Raw genomic sequence first — 17,723 nt, 5'->3', positions numbered from 1 at the left:
AAGTGAAATTTGGGAGTAAAGACCACACTTTAACCCCTTCCCTCTCCCATTAACATCAGTATTATACACACCTGGCATGGTACATCAGGTGAGCGGGAGCACTAATTAAGGTTATACAACATACAGTTAGTATGATAACAAAGGGAAAATTTAACCTATGGTCCATACAAATAGTACAGTTTACCACAATATTCACTGGTCTTACAAAATACAGGTAGGAAGAGAATGTGTTTTTACTTTCATCCTGTCTTAGATCTGCAAAGGTATAGGGAAGAAATAAGCAGATTGTCTAAATTATATATTAATAAACTAATGAAACTGACTATGAAAATGTTATAATTTAATAAGTATTCAAGTACAGGAAAAACATGACAGGTTTGTGTGTTGTAAAAATGTTAAACAAAACTATTGAAAGAGGTGTGTGCGTGTAAAAAAATACAAAAAATAAATGTGTAGCCTGTAATCTGTAAGAGAACAAGAGCATGCATTTTTGGCACAACTGCAGATAGGCACTACTCATAAAGCCTAGATGTATTAGGGGAACTTCAGACATGGCCATAAAGAGAGAGAGGGTAGGCCACTGGAGATCTGAGGCACAGACAGGAGTGGAGGACAGGTGTGTCTGTCTGAAAAAACAACATGTGTAGCCATAACACAGCTAAACAAACAAATGGCCCCTGGATGTCATGGACCAGTCGATGGAACATAACTTCACAAAACGTTTCAACACCCTGGTTTTCAAGTGGTTTTAAATAAAATAAATATATTCACCTTTAGTCTTGTTAGAGACCAACAAGAGCATCTGAATTCTCTGGTGTATGAGTTTCAATTCTGTCAATTCCGAAATCTATGTAACACTAATAATGAATGCTATCCTAAGACTTAAACAAATTACTTCATGAATTGACAATTTAAACGGAACTGACGTGTGTGAAAAGGTACAATGAGGGAGGTCAAAACGGCAACCAGACAACTCCTCTTCCTGTCCTTCCTGTGAGCTGGTCGGCTAAATTGACTCCATCTCTGGAAGGGAAGAGAACAACAACACATACAAGCTTAACGTAATATAACACCATAAAAGGTGAGATTTATGTTAACTAAATACTGCTTGTGTAGTTAGTGGCATAAATATAGGAACAGTGTGGTAAAGTTGATAATACTTGCTGTTTACTCACAGAATGTGTATTTCTGATCAAAAGATGAATATGACAGGCAAATATTTAGACAGCAAACTGTTTTAGGATATTTTCTAACCCAGAAACAACAGCTATACATTTGCCTCATTAATACTTTGATCTGAAATACCAATTAGCCTACATGAGTATACTGTAAAAATGACCTACTTTACTTCACTGTCGCAACACTTATGACACTACCTGTGATGTGGAGAAGAAAGAAAACGTACCATTGAACTCATCTTCGAAAAGCAGCTGATACATTTTAACCTCGACTGTTGCTTCTCTTTACTGAGGCAGCCTCTTCAGTGTTGGCACCAGGCTCATGGTAAAGAGGGTCTCTTCATCCTCCTTCCTGTGAGCATCAGGTTGGGCTGCATCCCTCTCAACGGCTTGGAGGAGCCTCTGCTGAAATGAGTTGAGTGGATCTGGGGGCTGGTACCTCAAGATGACGCCTGGTGGGACGTTGTTCCTCATTGTTTCTCTCCTCGGGCTACATCCTGTTCAACGAGGTCCTCTGTGGTCACTTCCGTGAGGTTCATAATAATCTTAGGCGGTCCTAGATCCAGAGGTGATTCCTCCATTTCATCATCTTCCACGGCTGGTGGTCATACTTGTGGATGATGTAGACATTGTAGAGGGTCTCGCTGCACTGGTGGTCACACTTGTAGATGACGTTGAGGGTCTTGATGCACCGGTGGGGACAACACTTGTGGATGACGTAGTAGAGGGTCTGGCTGTAAAATTGCCACTCGTTGCCCGAGGCACAATAAATGGATCCAGAAAAGAATGTGGCAGAAGCGCCAAGGCTGCTGACCCAGACCTCTTCTTCTCTTTCTCTGCCCTTCTCTCTCTCTGATACCTGTCCCTGAGTCCTCTCCACTTCCTCCTACAGTCTTCTTCTACATAGACATGATAAGCCAAACCATTACCTAGCATAATAGTTATTAGATGGCTATCATGGATGTGTCACCACCTATTGCGCAAAATGGTACGAAAGCAGCATTTTTTGTGTTCATGTCCCTGTAGCTGTCAGCAGTTGTGTCATCTGGATACCATTTATGTCAAGCTTCCACGCATACAACGATGCATACGTTCGATCAGTAGCGTGCCGTGGTTCTGGGGCCTGGGCCTTCAGTGAAGTCCTACACAGTCCCACCCGAATGAATCCACCTCTTATTACCATCATTATGATGCCATGGCTCTAGACACTATACATTTTGACAGAAACGCAGTATAACCAGGCGTTGCGTCACCTTGAAATTGACATTTTTATTCAGAGAATTGCAGGGGAAGAGTACAATACCTTTTCATTGTGCAGCTTCATTGCCCTGCGCGCTTGTTCGTTGAGCTGTAGATCCACTCGGTTGTCCCCAAAAGTTTTCAAAAGCACCATTGCTTGTAAGTGCCCAGCCGTACTTTGGTGTCTCGTTGCTGCCTTGGTTAGACAACTCAGGTTTGCAAAGCCAGTGTGGCTCCAAACACCAAATCGATCACTTGCAAATAATAGGCATTCCCAGCAGTACAGTTTGCAGTGCTTCTCGGAGCCTGTGAGTCATTGATAGCGCCCATAGTTGAAAGTGGCGAACGAACCCCTTTCCCGCCTGTGACAGGCTTTGTAGCGTCGGCGTCTACTGTTTCAGTATGATATGTTCGATAAAGGAATAACGACAGACAGCAATGTCAGGTTCAATAGCCTTGTTTGTGCATTGTACGAATCCCTACAACTGGAGTCCGGGGACCAGTCCGGCTAGTCGATTACCTATCAACTCGACTCCGCAACATCATCCTTTTCAATAGAAAGTGCAAACATAAAGGCATAACATTAAATTCTTAACAGTCAGGTCATAACTATAGAAAAAGCATTACATTTTCTTTTTTACTTCAGTTGTCATCTTCCTTTTTTAATTTCAATTTAATTATTTAAGAACAAATATAGATTTTAATTAACCGAGGACAAGTTAACAGTCCCTTGCTTACAGAGTAAGTCTGTCCGGTGGCTTGCACAGCCGATCCACCCGTGAGTACGTATTGGCTCTGACAGGGGTAGGATTAGGGGCACGAGATGGAGAGCTTGGTGGGGTAGAAGCCTCACCTTCAGTTGGCCCATGTCTCAATTCTGCACCCCTTACCCTTAGGCCTGGACTGTGATCCAGCTCATCTAGGTGAGTGTATGGCGTGTTCTGGTTTGTCTGCTCTGCTACACGCAGATCCACCCGATTGCGACGATAGAGGGAGCCACCAACATCCACCAGGTAAGAACGTGGTGCAACTCTTTGCAGGCATGTGCCCAGCCTCCAAAGTCCTGTGTGGTCTCCCGGCAGCGGTTTCATCCTTATCGTTTCACCCACCTCCAGCTCTGGTAGGTCCCGAGCAGTCCGGTCGTAGAAGCACTTAGCGAGCTGCTTTCTGTGACGCAGTTTGTCCGTGACGCCAACCATGACGCAGGGCTCAAGTAGCTTGTTAGCTACGGGGATGGTAGTCTTCAGACGTCTGGACAGAAGGCGTTGTGCTGGGCTGCTGTCCATGTTTTCAGTGGGTGTGTTCCTCCACTGTAAGATCGCTTTCCATGGGTCGTTGCTGTCGCGCAAGGCCCTGCTTAACAGGTTTTTTGCAATCTTGACAGCTGATTATGCCTTGCCATTTGCTTTTGGGTGTCTTGGAGAGGAGGTCACGTGGTCAAACTCCCATTCTGAGGCGAAACGCTTGAACTGTGCAGTGAATTGTGGGCCATTGTCCGGGATTACTTTGTCAGGCTGACCTTGCCTTGCAAACTGCGCCTTGCAGCGCTTTATGACCGTCTCTGCAGACAAGTCAGGGAGCAGTTCAATTTCCCAAAAGTCAGAGTAGTGATCAACGATGAGAAGATAGTCCTTTTGTCTGTGGCTGAATAAGTCCATGCTGACGATTTGTCAGGCCCTTGTGGGCAGTTCGTGTGACATCATGGTTTCCTTTTGCTGTTCATGAGCGTACAGTTGCTGACAAAGTCTTTAATTTCTGCTTGCATGTTTGGCCAGTATAATGTTTTACGAGCCTGGTGGTGGCATGCATCACCTCCAACATGACTGGAGTGTATGCGGGTAAGCATCTCTGGGCGTAGTGATTTGGGAATAATGACCTTCTGACCTCTGAACAAGACGCCATTTTGCACGCTGATCTCATCTCGAAAGGTCCAGTATTCTCTCACTGTGAAAGATGTCTCCTCTTTCAGGTATGGCCAACCTGCGAGAGCCATGGACTTCAGTGACTGTAGGCGTTCGCCCTTGTCAGTGTGTTGCCTTATCTGGGCTAGGCGGTGATCTGTGACGTTTAAGTAGTCTGCCTGATTGATCTGTTGAACATCTTTTTGTTCCTGCTGTAGCGAACAGATGGCCTGCCGCTGATAGACAGTGCCTCTGCCTGTACATTGTGTTGTTGCCCTGCTCAGTGTGTCGCTGATGTACATCTCTGGTCCTGGTCCTTCAGGCTGTAGTTTTGCAGAGTCAGGAGCATGCTTTGAAGCCTCTTGGGCGCGTTGAGGAGAGGTTTACTGAAAATGGCAATGAGTGGTTTGTGGTCAGTTTCAGCGATGACCAGGTCTCGCCCATATAAGTAGTGATGGAATCGCTGGCAGGATAAGACGATGCTGAGGCACTCTTTCTCAATTTGTGCATAGTTTTGTTCGGTGGGGGTGAGCGCTCTCGAGGCAAACGCAACGGGCTGGCCTTCCTGCATAAGGCAGCATCCAAGTCCCCTTTGGCTGGAGTCGCTCTGGATTGTGACAGGCTTCATGACATCGTAGTAGCGCAACACTGGCATGGATGAAGCCAGAGATTTCATCTCTTGCACTGCAGCCTCGTGCTTGGGTAGCCAGTGCCATGGTGTGTCTTTGTCCAGCAACCGGCGCAGAGGCTCACAGACTGCTGATAGGTGTGGCATGAACTTTGCAAGATAGTTTGCAAAGCCGATGAGACGCTGTACTCCTTTTGCATCAGACGGGTTTGGCATGTCGAGGATCGCTCTGACCTTGTCTGGGTCCGGCTTCAGGCCTTTTGCCGAGAGAATGTGGCCATGGAAGTGGACGTCTTTCACCTTGAACTGCAGCTTTTTCAGGCCAAGGCGAAGCTTAACTGATCGGCAGCGCTCCGTCAGTGCCAGGAGCTTCACATCGTGTTCGCGTACTGCTTCTTCGTCTGTGTCACCACAGCCTACGATCAGGACATCATCTGCGATGGGTTCAATGCCCTTGAGCCCAGCCAGTAACTCGTGCTGCTTACGTTGGTATATCTCAGGCGCCACCGAGACACCAAACGGGAGCTTGAGCCAGCGTTTCCGACCCCAGGGGGTCCAGAAGGTAGTCATGAGGCTGCTTTCTTCATCCAGCTTGCATTGAGGTGAAAATCCTGGCCTTGGGAAGCTTATAGAGGACATCCTCTAGTGTCGGCATGATGTAGTGGGATCGTTTCAGTGCTTGGTTCAGATGCTTTGGGTCGATGCAGACCCTCAGCTTCTCTGTTTTTTTCACTATGACCATATTGCTGATCCAGTCAGTTGGTTCAGTCACAGATGTATGAGGCCGATGGCCACATGACTTGTCCAGCTGGGCCTTCACAGCCACTTTCATTGCAATGGGCACATTGCGAGGAGCACACTGGACTGGAGTGATGCTCTCATCTACTTCAAAGTGTACCTCCCCAGGCACAGATTCAACGGGCATGTTGAATACATCGTCATATCTGCTCAGTAGTTGTTCTTTGGACAGGGGTCCATGCTGGATATGATCCACAATGTGCAGGTCATTTGGTACAATGAACTGCATCAGTCCCAGGCGTTCGCATGTAGAGCCTGAGAGGAGAGGATGTTGACTGGTTTTTACAATCTCAAACTCCAGCTTGTGTTTGCGTCCCCGAATAACACATTCGGTCTCAAAGGTGCCCATAGAGCTCATTAGCTCTCCTGAGTAGAGCTTTAGTCTAGTATCGCTGGGCAATAGATGTGTGTCAGGTGCCAGATTGATTTTGTCTTTGTAGCTCATTACGTTGCATGTAGCACCAGAATCCAGTTGACATTGTTGTTGCTTGTTGTGTAATCGTAGTGTCACAAACCATTTCTTCCCTCTTGAGTTTACAGCCCCAATGGATTCATGCATGTAAAATTTCACTTTCACTTTTCAGCTCTGAACATTGAATGACATCATCAACACAGTGAATCTTGCCCTCACTCACCCTTCTTTTGCTTTTGAGACACACTTTTGCAAAATGATTATTAGTTCCACAAGCTCTGCATGGTTTTCCGTAGGCAGGGCAGTGCTCTTTGCCACATGTGTGTGTATTCCCACAGTATTTACATGCTACGGGGCTCTCTGTGTTCACCGTTCGTGGTGAATTGCTCTGCCTCGATTGGTTTAGTCTGAATGTCTGCCTAGCAACCGCGTGAACGGTATCAACTTCGGAGCGTGGGGTTTCTCTCATTCTCATGTCAGTGACTTCAGCAGTGCGGCACATTTCAATGGCAGTTACTAATGTTAAGTCTCTCTCTCTCACTAGACGCCGGCGTGTATCCTCATTTGCAATTCCCAGCACTATTTTGTCACAATTCATCTTTCAATCCCCCGTATTCACAAGTGGCGGATTTCTCTCTCAAACGGGTTACAAAGTTGTGTACTGACTCACCCTCTTCCTGTTTACAGCTTCCGAAAACGAACCGCTCATAAATTACGTTTCTGGCGGGTTTGAAGTAATTCTCCAACGCATCCAATATAGCCTTTGCATCACACTGTTGACGTGCTGTGAGGGTGAGATTGTGCCGGTAGATATGCCTGCATTCGCTGCACATTAAACTCCTCAGAGTTGCCGCTTGTACCTCGTTGGGTTTCTCATGTAGACCGGTTGCCAGCGCATAGTCCTTGAATTCATCCCTGAAGTTGTCCCAATTAGTATTCCAGTCCCCTGTGAGAACCATGGGATTTGGTGGCGGAATGTTCGCTGCCATAGCAATGGAATATGAGATTTCTTTGCCTTCAGTCATCGACGTAGGTAGTGATGCTAGCTAGGCAGCTAGCAACGAGTTGATCAGTGTTGTGAGTAGGAAACGGCGTGTGTTCGCATATGGAACGTAACTGCGCCTATACTGTACTTAGCTACAAAAATAACAAACGTGTGTTTTCCGAGCCACTTCTGATACCATGTTTCAGTATGATATGTTAGATAAAGGAATAACGACAGACACCAATGTCAGGTTCAATAGCCTTGTTTGTGTATTGTACGAATCCTTACAACTGGAGTCCGGGGAACAGTCCGGCTAGTCGATTACCTATCAACTCGACTCCGTAACAAACCAAATCGATATCTTCTCCTTCCGCCATTGTGGGTTGAAAAAACAGCTTAGTAGTACGTGAATTAATTAGTTGATCAATTTCAGTTTCCTAGTTCTGAGACCTGCCCATATAGGACCTGCCTCTCAATATTGGTATCCAATCAAAAGACGTGAATGCACTACGCCTGCTAGCTGGCTCCTGTGTAACACTGGAGCCAGCCAGCAGGCGTACAATAGCCAACTCTAAAGCTGATTGGTTGACACTAAATGTTAATTTCCATTCACTTTAAGCTACAAGCTGCCATCCAAGATGGCATAGCAGTTCAGACGTCTTTTGTCCTCGTCTTGTCGTGTCCCGTATATATATATTTACAACTTTTTTTATTTTCCATCAACTCATCTTGAAAACACTCTCCTGCAACCCGCCTCACCAATTTATATTTATTAAAAAAGTATTATTTACCTCAAATCTGTAGTCCTCCAAGAAGCTAGCCAGAAACTCCAAGAGGCTGGCCAGAAACTGGCCCAGAAGCTAGTCCAGAAGCTAATCGGAAGCTAGTTCTGAAGCTCGTTGGCTTCTTTACTGGCAAATCGTTAGTATTCAGCTAACCACGGTTTGTGGTCGTCAGCTATCCTTTGGCTCGAAAATCTGTCGCCAGTTTTGTACGGCGCAGCGCAGCGCGGCTCGGAACGGAACATACCGAACCAATTTTTCTCTCCATGTCCCTGGATTTCAACCGCTCTCTGGACATTCATGCCTGGATCTCACAGCTAGCTAGCTGCTATCCGTGTGACTATCGGCTTTCGTCGATTCCAGAGCAAACATCAATTATTCCGGAGCTAGCCAGCTCCGTCAATCACTCCTGAGTTCCATCAATCGCTCCTGGGCTGCAGTCACCTATCTGGACCCGTTTTGCTGCCTACGCGGAGCCCCACCGGGCCTTCACAACTGAACTGCCGACGTTGTCTACCCGAAGGAGTTATCCGGCTGGCTCCTCCATCGCGACGTTACCTGAACGCCCATCTGCGGCCTGCTAACCGTTAGCTGTTTTATCGGCTGCTATCTGAATAGACAATCTGACAATTTATTTATATTATTATTATGTTTTCTTCTTGGGCCTCTATAACTATATCCATTGTTTTTATTTTTGTTGTTGTTGTGTGATTTGGATTAATCCCCTCTACCACACGGAACCCCACTAATCTACTGACGGAACGCAAGAGGTGGCTAATAACAGACCTCCATCCTATGCTAGCTTGCTACCGATGGCCTGGCTAGCTGTCTAAATCGCCGTGACCCCCAACCAACCTCTCCACTCACCGGACCCTTTCGATCACTCGACTAAGCATGCCTCTCCTTAATGTCAATATGCCTTGTCCATTGCTGTTCTGGTTAGTGTTTATTGGCTTATTTCACTGTAGAGCCTCCAGTCCTGCTCACTATACCTTATCCAACCTATTAGTTCCACCACCCACACATGCAATGACATCTCCTGGTTTCAATTATGTTTCTAGAGACAATATCTCTCTCTTCATCACTCAATACCTAGGTTTACCTCCACTGTATTCACATCCTACCATACCTTTGTCTGTACATTATACCTTGATGCTATTTTATCGCCCCCAGAAACCTCCTTTTACTCTCTGTTCCAGACGTTCTAGACGACCAATTCTTATTGCTTTTAGCCGCACCCTTATTCTACTCCTCCTATGTTCCTCTGGCGATGTAGAGGTGAATCCAGGCCCTGCAGTGCCTAGCACCACTCCTATTCCCCAGGCGCTCTCCTTTGACGACTTCTGTAACCGTAATAGCCTTGGTTTCATGCATGTTAACATTAGAAGCCTTCTCCCTAAGTTTGTTCTATTCACTGCTTTAGCACACTCTGCCAACCCGGATGTTCTAGCTGTGTCTGAATCCTGGCTTAGGAAGACCACCAAAAATTCTGACATTTTAATTCCAAACTACAACATTTTCAGACAAGATAGAGCTGCCAAAGGGGGCGGTGTTGCAATCTACTGCAAAGATAGCCTGCAGAGTTCTGTCCTACTATCCAGGTCTGTACCCAAACAATTTGAACTTCTACTTTTAAAAATCCACCTCTCTAAAAACAAGTCTCTCACCGTTGCCGCCTGCTATAGACCACCCTCTGCCCCCAGCTGTGCTCTGGACACCATATGTGAACTGATTGCCCCCCATCTATCTTCAGAGCTCCTGCTGCTAGGCGACCTAAACTGGAACATGCTTAACACCCCAGCCATCCTACAATCTAAATTTGATGCCCTCAATCTCACACAATTTATCAATGAACCTACCAGGTACCTCCCCAAAGCCTTAAACACAGGCACCCTCATAGATATCATCCTAACCAACTTGCCCTCTAAATACACCTCTGCTGTCTTCAACCAAGATCTCAGCGATCACTGCCTCATTGCCTGCATCCGTAATGGGTCAGCGGTCAAACGACCTCCACTCATCACTGTAAAACGCTCCCTGAAACACTTCATCGAGCAGGCCTTTCTAATCGACCTGGCCGGGGTATCCTGGAAGGATATTGATCTCATCCCGTCAGTAGAGGATGCCTGGATATTTTTTTTAAGTGCCTTCCTAACCATCTTAAATAAACATGCCCCATTCAAGAAATTTAGAACCAGGAACAGATATAACCCTTGGTTCTCCCCAGACCTGACTGCCCTTAACCAACACAAAAACACCCTATGGCGTTCTGCATTAGCATCGAACAGCCCCCGTGATAGGGAAGCTAGAAACCATTATACACAGGCAGTTAGAAAAGCCAAGGCTAGCTTTTTCAAGCAGAAATTTTCTTCCTGCAACACCAACTCAAAAAAGTTCTGTGACACTAAAGTCCATGGAGAATAAGAACACCTCCTCCCAGCTGCCCACTGCACTGAAGATAGGAAACACTGTCACCACTGATAAATCCACCATAATTGAGAATTTCAATAAGCATTTTTCTACGGCTGGCCATGCTTTCCACCTGGCTACTCCTACCCCGGTCAACAGCACTGCACTCCCAACAGCAACTCGCCCAAGCCTTCCCCATTTCTCCTTCTCCCAAATCCGTTCAGCTGATGTTCTGAAAGAGCTGCAAAATCTGGACCCCTACAAATCAGCCGGGCTAGACAATCTGGACCCTTTCTTTCTAAAATGATCTACCGAAATTGTTGCCACCCCTATTACTAGCCTGTTCAACCTCTCTTTCGTGTCGTCTGAGATTCCCAAAGATTGGAAAGCAGCTGCGGTCATCCCCCTCTTCAAAGGGGGGGACACTCTTGACCCAAACTGCTACAGACCTATATCTATCCTACCTTGCCTTTCTAAGGTCTTCGAAAGCCAAGTCAACAAACAGATTACCGACCATTTCGAATCTCACCATACCTTCTCTGCTATGCAATCTGGTTTCAGAGCTGGTCATGGGTGCACCTCAGCCACGCTCAAGGTCCTAAACGATATCTTAACTGCCATCGACAAGAAACATTACTGTGCAGCCATATTCATTGATCTGGCCAAGGCTTTCGACTCTGTCAATCACCACATCCTCATCGGCAGACTCGACAGCCTTGGTTTCTCAAATGATTGCCTCGCCTGGTTCACCAACTACTTCTCTGATAGAGTTCAGTGTGTCAAATCGGAGGGTCTGCTGTCCGGACCTCTGGCAGTCTCTATGGGGGTGCCCCAGGGGTCAATTCTTGGACCGACTCTCTACTCTGTATACATCAATGAGGCCGCTCTTGCTGCTGGTGAGTCTCTGATCCACCTCTACGCAGACGACACCATTCTGTATACTTCCGGCCCTTCTTTGGACACTGTGTTAACAACCCTCCAGGCAAGCTTCAATGCCATACAACTCTCCTTCCGTGCCCTCCAATTGCTCTTAAATACAAGTAAAACTAAATGCATGCTCTTCAACCGATCGCTACCTGCACCTACCCGCCTGTCCAACATCACTACTCTGGACGACTCTGACTTAGAATACGTGGACAACTACAAATACTTAGGTGTCTGGTTAGACTGTAAACTCTCCTTCCAGAGCCATATCAAACATCTCCAATCCAAAGTTAAATCTAGAATTGGCTTCCTATTTCGCAACAAAGCATCCTTCACTCATGCTGCCAAACATACCCTTGTAAAACTGACCATCCTACCAATCCTCGACTTTGGCGATGTCATTTACAAAATAGCCTCCAATACCCTACTCAACAAATTGGATGCAGTCTATCACAGTGCAATCCGTTTTGTCACCAAAGCCCCATATACTACCCACCATTGCGACCTGTACGCTCTCGTTGGCTGGCCCTCGCTTCATACTCGTCGCCAAACCCACTGGCTCCATGTCATCTACATGACCCTGCTAGGTAAAGTCCCCCCTTATCTCAGCTCACTGGTCACCATAGCATCTCCCACCTGTAGCACACGCTCCAGCAGGTATATCTCTCTAGTCACCCCCAAAACCAGTTATTTCTTTGGCCGCCTCTCCTTCCAGTTCTCTGCTGCCAATGACTGGATGAACTACAAAAATCTCTGAAACTGGAAACACTTATCTCCCTCACTAGCTTTAAGCACCAACTGTCAGAGCAGCTCACAGATTACTGCACCTGTACATAGCCCACCTATAATTTAGCCCAAACAACGACCTCTTTCCCAACTGTATTTTATTTATTTATTTATTTTGCTCCTTTGCACCCCATTATTTTTATTTCTACTTTGCACATTCTTCCATTGCAAAACTACCATTCCAGTGTTTTACTTGCTATATTGTATTTACTTTGCCACCATGGCCTTTTTTGCCTTTACCTCCCTTCTCACCTCATTTGCTCACATTGTATATAGACTTGTTTATACTGTATTATTGACTGTATGTTTGTTTTACTCCATGTGTAACTCTGTGTCGTTGTATCTGTCGAACTGCTTTGCTTTATCTTGGCCAGGTCGCAATTGTAAATGAGAACTTGTTCTCAACTTGCCTACCTGGTTAAATAAAGGTGAAATAAAATAAATAAATAAGCGCCCGCACTGTTGATTCTGAAGGCCTGAGGTCAGATTTTAGAACCCTGGCAACACATGATGGCTGAATATGATTGGATAAAAGATCTAACAAAAAGACCAGCCCTCCAAATCTCAACCTGGGGCTGGAAGCAGTGCAACCAAGAGGAACGCTATGAAATGATGAGTGTAACTCTTACTCTGGGGAATAATCTAATACATATTTGTGGGAAAATATATTAAAAAAATATATATATATATTCTGATGATGTTTAGGCCAGCAGAGAAGGCCTTGCTGGCCCTGACGGCCCACCACTGCGTTGGATAAATCCAACATATGCACCACAAGGAATGCTGTAGGCAAACGCAGCGTTCCATTGGAAATTAATGTACTTCTGGTGTACCAAAACACATGATTTCCTGTCACATCTTGTGGCCTTTGTTTATGTGATGCTGTGCGGTTTGTTGCTAACATTACTTTGCTACCTGCCAACTTTACGGTTTTTACTTTTTAATAATAGTTCCATATTTTATCCCCCCCCGCTCAACTTTCTTCATTAAACTCTTTCACCCCGGACTCTTTATCTTGACATGGATCTACAGGACCTCCACCAGCCGAATCTAAGTCCTTTTAATTGCAGTTGCTGTACACATAATATACAGGAGAACGATCGCCTTATGGTGAGGATAGCCGTGACGAAAGCCCAGCTTCAGACGCAATCATTAGGCAAGGGTAATTTATGTGTCGGAAAGGATAAAACAGCTTCTGTGCCACCAATAAGTACAGATAGTAGTATAAATCCCCTTGCACCGTCCCTGCAGCCGGACAATTTTCTCATGGCTTCTGGAAGGAAATGCTGTAGGAATGCTCAACCGGTGTTGCTCATTCAGCCGACAGAAACTTTCAACAGGTTCTCACCATTAAGCAACGATTCGGAGTCAGAGGCCGAGCCTTCTCTGGTCTCTCCTCCACCCGTTACAGCGTCTGAGATGACCGAAGCCTCCCACCACAAGCTCTGACAAACTGAAAACCCTAGTCATTGGCGACTCCATGACCCACAGTATCAGATTTCAAAACAATCATCCAGCGATCATACACTGTTTACCACGGGGCAGAGCTACCGACTTTAAGGCTAATCTGAAGATGGTGCTGGCTAAGGCTAAAACTGGTGAGTGTAGATAGTATAGGGATATTGTTATCCACGTCGGCACCAACGGCGTTAGGAGGAAACAATCACCAAGCGCAACATAGTTTCAGCGTGTAAATCAGCTAGAAAGAAGTGTTGGCATCGAGTAATTGCTCTTGCTCCACAATGAGATAGGGTGCAGACCAGGCAGCAGGCTATTAGCCAGCCTGCCAGTTTAGTGGAGTCTGCCACTAGCAGTCAATGTAGTCAGTTCAGATATCCCCATTGAGACAGTATCTGTGCTTCCATCTAGGTTGGGCAAAACTAAACATGGCGGTGTTCGCCTTAGCAATCTCACTGGAATAAAGCCTCCTCCTTTCATGTCATTATAGAAAGAGATTGTGGTATCACATCTCAAAATGGGGCTACTTAATGTTAGATCCCTCACATCCAAGGCAGTTAGAGTCAATTAACTAATCATAATCTTGATGTGATTGGCCTGACTGAAACATGACTTAAGCCTAATGAATTTACTGTGTTAAATGAGGCCTCTCCTCCTGGTTACACTAGTGACCATATCCCCCACGCATCCCGCAGAGGTGTTGCTAACATTTACAATAGCAAATTTCAATTTACAAAAAAGAAAAATGACTGCATTAGTCATGAAATCTATGCAGCCTACTCAATTACTTTTTATAGCTAGTGTTTACAGGCCTCCTGGGCCGTATACCACGTTCCTCACTGAGTTCCTATCGGACCTCGTAGTCATGGCAGATAATATTCACATTTTTGGTAACTTTAATATTCACATGGAAAAGTCCACGGATCCACTCCAAAATGCTTTTGGAGCCATCATCGAGTTTTGTCAACATGTTTCCGGACCTACTCCCTACCAGTCATACTCTGGACCTAGTTTTGTCCTGTGGAATAAATATTGTGCATCTGAATGTTTTTCCTCATAATCCTGGACTATCGGACCACCATTTTATTACGTTTGCAATTGTAACAAATAATCTGCTCAGGCCCCAACCAAGGATCATCAAAAGCCGTGCTATAAATTCTCAGACAACCCAAAGATTCCTAGATGCCCTTACAGACTCCTTCCACCTAACCACCTAACTGAGGAACTCAATTTATCCTTGGGTAATACCCTAGATCAGGTATTCCCAACTGGGGTATGCATACCCCCAATGCCTTCGGGGGTACGTCAAATAATGTGAATCACATTTTCAACCAGTCCATTTATATTATCCAACTGGGCTATACATTTAGATGTTTTTTTCTCTCTCACCTGAGTGGCCTCCTTTCACTGCCAAAAATTAAATTAAACCATCTAGTGTACAGCGAAATAACAACACAATGTCAAATACAGGTAGTTTAGTCAAATAATTAACATCCAATCACATTAACCGTTACTCTCTCGCGGGAATTCCACTAACGGTCGGTATGTAGCCAAATGTAGCTGCTGCTCATGTTGGTATCTGTACTGATGGCACAAAAGTCATGACAGGGAGTCATAGTGGAGTGGTAACACATGTGCAAACAGTTGCTCCCGTAGCCACTTGCGTACACTGCAGCATCCTCTGAGAGGCTCTTGCTGCCAAGGGAATGCCTGACAGCTTGAAAGATGTTTTGGACACTACAGTGAAAATGGTTAACATTGTTAAAGCAAGGCCCCTGAACACTTGTGCATTTTCTGCACTATGCAATGATATGGGCAGCGATCATGTAACGCTTTTACAACATACAGAAGTGCGCTGGTTATCAAGGGGCAAAGTATTGACACATTTTTTTTTTAAATTGAGAGACGAGTTTAAAGTTTTCACTTGTCTGACCGCTTGCATGATGATGAGTTTCTCACATGACTGGCCTATCTGGGTGATGTTTTTTCTCGCCTGAATGATCTGAATCTAGGATTACAGGGACTCTCCGCACCTATATTGTGTTTTTTTGTTTGTTTATATGCGTTGTTTGTAACTTATTTATTTACTCTTTTTGTACATAATGTTGCTGCAACCGTCTCTTATGACCGAAAATAACTTCTAGACATCAGGACTGCGATTACTCACCACGGACAAGCAGAATCGTTTTTCTACTTTCACAACGCTGACGAGCCCGAGGCAGAGGATATTTGGCTCCCGCGGGAACAGGCCCCGACCCCAGTGATCTGCATGAAGATGAGGCGGAAAAAGAGAGGCCGGAGGGCGGGCTTCTTTCTGAGAAGTCGGAGGCGATTGAATAAACCCCCACTCCCCTCAATTCTGCTAGCAAACATGCAATCTTTGGACAATAAAAGGGACAAGTTATTGGGAAGATTAAACTACCAACGGAACATTAAAAACTGATGCATACAAAGCTCTCCCTCGCTCACCATTTGACAATCTGACCATAATTCCATCCTCCTGATACCTGCTTACAAGCAAAGATGAAAGCAAGAAGCACCAGTGACTAGATCAATAAAAAAGTGGTCAGATGAAGAAGATGCTAAGCTACAGGACTGTTTTTGCTAGCACAGTGTCATGACGTTGCCCCCCAGCGTGTGCAAATCAGTGACTACTGAAGTGTGCCAGTACATTCCTTCAAGAAGAATTATTCAGGTCACACTCAAGACTTTGTTAAACATTAAGAGTCTGGGAACATCCACCGGTGGGGGGAAAGGAACCATATTTCGGTAATAGAACCAGTTGAAAATATGCGTTGGTACTTAATGAATGATGTCAGTTTCGGTTGTCATCTGAGACATTATGACTGATGACAGGACAATACAGTTTATATCTGGGAAAGTCTACACATTCTAGTTATCAGATTCACATGGAATTGTTGTGCAATTTAAATGTTTGAATATGAAACTATTTGTGAAAAGATTAAATGTAATTTTAGCTTCCAAATGAGAGAATTAGGTTTTCATAAGGTTAGAGCTCTGCTCAATCAGTAGCCTGCCCCTGTGAAGAGACATGGGTTATAAACTATGAAACACACCCTTCTTTCCCTCCACTATATAAGCCCTTGACGAAAATGTAACCTTCTGTTCCGAGGACGATAGGACTAACATGTCAACTACAGAACTAAGCCAATCTCAGCGTGAGCTTTGGTTGTGTATGGTATGAACTTTGAACTCTTATTCACTATAGAAGTGAGACATCCTAGCCATTGAGTTAGCAACAGCAGCTGTAAACGTGGGCTAGGAAAGGACAGACGACGTATCCAGTCTAACACACAACAAAGTTACTACAACCTATCCAATTTACCACCAGAGACATTCTTCCGAGGACAGGAAGATCTCTGTTGGCCAACACCGCCAGCATCTACGACCAACCTACCGAAGCGCAGCTCAAGAGTTAGGCCATTTCCAGTTTCAACTGACCTGAGCCCTAGGACCGTGCCCCAGGACTACCTGACATGATGACTCCTTGCTGTCCACAGTCCACCTGACTGTGCTGCTGCTCCAGTTTCAACTGTTCTGTCTTATTATTATTCGACCATGCTGGTCATTTATGAACATTTGAACAACTTGGCCATGTTCTGTTATAATCTCCACCCGGGCACAGCCAGAAGAGGACTGGCCACCCCACATAGGCTGGTTCCTCTCTAGGTTTCTTCCTAGGTTTTGGCCTTTCTAGGGAGTTTTTCCTAGCCACCGTGCTTCTACACCTGTATTGCTTGCTGTTTGGGGTTTTAGGCTGGGTTTCTGTACAGCACTTTGAGATATCAGCTGATGTACGAAGGGCTATATAAATAAATTTGATTTGAAGAGTAAATATTTATTGCATTTTCCTTTTCCAAATGGGCAGTAATTTAGAATGCATAAGATACTGTATTTACGATAGCACAGCTTCTCCCTTTGTTCCTCAGTCTTCCCGTTCTTTCACTCAAACCCAACCCCCTCCCTTTGTGTAACCAGCCGTCATGTCGGCTCAGTCCAACAGGGACTTTTTCTGTATGACATCATTTGCATTCTGTGTACATGTAATTCTGTGTGATTAGTTAGGTATTTAGTAAATAAATAATTAAAACCAATTTTGTATTGCTGATTCAACTTGTTAGCCAGGGTTCGTGATGAGACTGAAATAAGGTGACGATTGATATTGACTGCTATTGATGTAAAATATTACTAGGTCTTTCAGA

The sequence above is a fragment of the Oncorhynchus keta genome, chromosome 30 (assembly GCF_023373465.1).
Source record: "Oncorhynchus keta strain PuntledgeMale-10-30-2019 chromosome 30, Oket_V2, whole genome shotgun sequence".
NCBI lineage: Eukaryota > Metazoa > Chordata > Actinopteri > Salmoniformes > Salmonidae > Oncorhynchus > Oncorhynchus keta.
The sequence above is the reverse complement of the archived record's forward strand: the minus strand, read 5'-3'. Positions refer to the sequence as shown.